We start from the raw sequence: 2,433 nt of genomic DNA, 5'->3' as shown, positions 1-2,433 counted from the left end.
TGTCATAGAGTAGCGGCATTGCGTTGTCCAGGTAATTGTCATCCCCGCTACGGCGCATCATCGTGAGCATGGCGGTCTCGTACTCACGGTATGCCTCCCCGGCGCGCTGGCGGCGCTCCAATATTTTTCGCCGCAGTTGCGCTCGGTATCTCGGCGGGAGGAAGTGATTCCGGAAAGCGGCACAGAAATCCTCCCATGTTGTCCAGGCGACCCGGTGGTTTCGGTACCAGCGCAGCGGATCTCCGCGCAGGAGTTCCGGAATGCACCACAACAGCTGGGCGGTCGTGACTCTATAACATGTCCGGAGCTCGTCCACGCGCTCCAGGAAGTCCAGCGGGTCCTTCCCGGAAAAACGGCAGTCCCATTTGTGGACGCACAGCATGGCCTGCGCATCGGTGGGGATCCTTACGGGGGGATCCATCCCTATGACAGAGCCCCCTCGGGAGGACTCTTCATCCGCCAACACTGGGGCAGGGATGACCCGTCTTCGTGGCCCGGCCTCGAACATCGAGGGGTAGTCGTCCACGAACCTTCGCAGTCGGTGGCGCAGGTCGTCGATTGACCCCTCTATCTCGAGCCCGTGTTCCCCGAGAATTCGGGCGATCTCGGGTTTGCGTAGCTCTTGGATCCACGCCTTCGGCATTCTCTTCGCTGTGTTTCTTCTTCCTTTTTCTTCACCCTAGCTGACCGATCCTGGCAGGATCGCCATGTAACGGTAACGCCCGCGGGGTTCGGTGCGATCGGTCGCCCCACCGTCGCGCCCGGCTCGCCGCTTCCGCGACGCCTCGCTCGCCGCCGCGTCGGTTACTCGGGTGAAGGGCTAATTCAAGGTAGCTTCTCGGAAGAAATGTGTGTTCAGCGTTTCTGTGTTAACAAGTTGGGTGCGTCCCGCAAGGCGCCCCGTTTATTTAAAAGACGTTCGATGCTATATAATATATATATATATAAGTGTATGTGGGCGGCTCGCTGGCCCGGTGTGGCGTCGGCGATGTCCATTCCTTGGTGCCCGTGATTCCTGCGTAGCCGCAAGGGTGGTCCCCTATCCGCGGGATCAGAGGGGATGTTCCGCGGCCTCTTGGCGGTCCGACGTCCTCGGCCACGAGTCCTGTTGAGGGCGACTTACGCTAGCTGTTCTTTGGATAAGCGGGAGGTGGTTTATTCCTGGTAGCGTACCACGGTCACAAAGTCGGACAAGTACTGATAATTCCGCGAACCGATGCTTCGGAAGTATTCTACGTCGGTGGCCAACGCTGCCGACCCAGACGGACGAACACTTATCCTCGCGCACAGGAATTTAGAAATTAATCTACGTCGGTAGCTAATTGCTACCGACGCAGACGGACGAGCACTTATGAATCGCGGAACGGCGGCGAACTGCTGCCGTTTGGTCGGAAACAAATACTTAGAAATATTCTGTGTCGGTGGCTAACTGCTGCCGACACAGACGGACGAACACTTATATTCCGCGCACAAATACTTAAAAATATTCTGCGCCGGTGGCTAACTGCGGCCGACACAGACGGACGAGCACATATAAATCCGCGAACAGATACTTAGAAATATTCTGTGCCGGTGGCTAACTGCTGCCGACACAGACGGACGAGCACGTATAAATCCGCGAACAGATACTTAGAAATCTTCCGTGTTGGTGGCTAACTGCTGCCGACACAGACGGACGAGCACTTATATTCATGAACAGAACTTAGAAATTATTCTATGTCGGTAGCTAACTGCTGCCGACACAGACGAACGAGCACTGGTATCCGCGCACAGGAACTTAGAAACTATTCGATGTCGGTGGCCAACGGCCGCCGACACAGACGGACGTACACTTAGAAATCGCGGAACGGCGGCTAACTGCTGCCGTTTGTTCGGAAATAGATATTTAGAAATATTCTGTGTCGGTGGCTAACGGCTGCCGACACATACGGACGGGCACGGTAAATTCGCGAACAGGTACTTAGAACTATTCTGTGCCGGTGGCTAACTGCTGCCGTCACAGACAGACGAGTACGGTAAATTCGCGAACAGAGACTTAGAAATATTCTGTGCCGGTGGCTAACTGCTGCCGACATAGACGGACGAATACGGTAAATTCGCGAACAGAGACTTAGAGATATTCTGTGCCGGTGGCTAACGGCTGCCGACACAGACGGACGAATACGGTAAATTCGCGAACAGAGACTTAGAAATATTCTATGCCGGTGGCTAACTGCTGCCGACACAGACGGACGAATACGGTAAATTCGCGAACGGAGACTTAGAGATATTTTGTGCCGGTGGCTAACTGCTGCCGACACAGACGGACAAGTATGGTAAAGTCGCGATGCCTGATCGGCCGACGAGGCTCGGCTGCCGGGGTTTGTAAAAGTTCCCGGTGGTTCGGTACGGTGTGCTTTACTCACTCGGTACGGAAGCTTTACTCACCGGCGG

Source organism: Harpegnathos saltator, unplaced genomic scaffold (genome assembly GCF_003227715.2).
Source record: "Harpegnathos saltator strain DR-91 unplaced genomic scaffold, Hsal_v8.6 scaffold813, whole genome shotgun sequence".
NCBI classification, from domain to species: domain Eukaryota; kingdom Metazoa; phylum Arthropoda; class Insecta; order Hymenoptera; family Formicidae; genus Harpegnathos; species Harpegnathos saltator.
Note: the sequence above shows the minus strand (reverse complement) of the source record.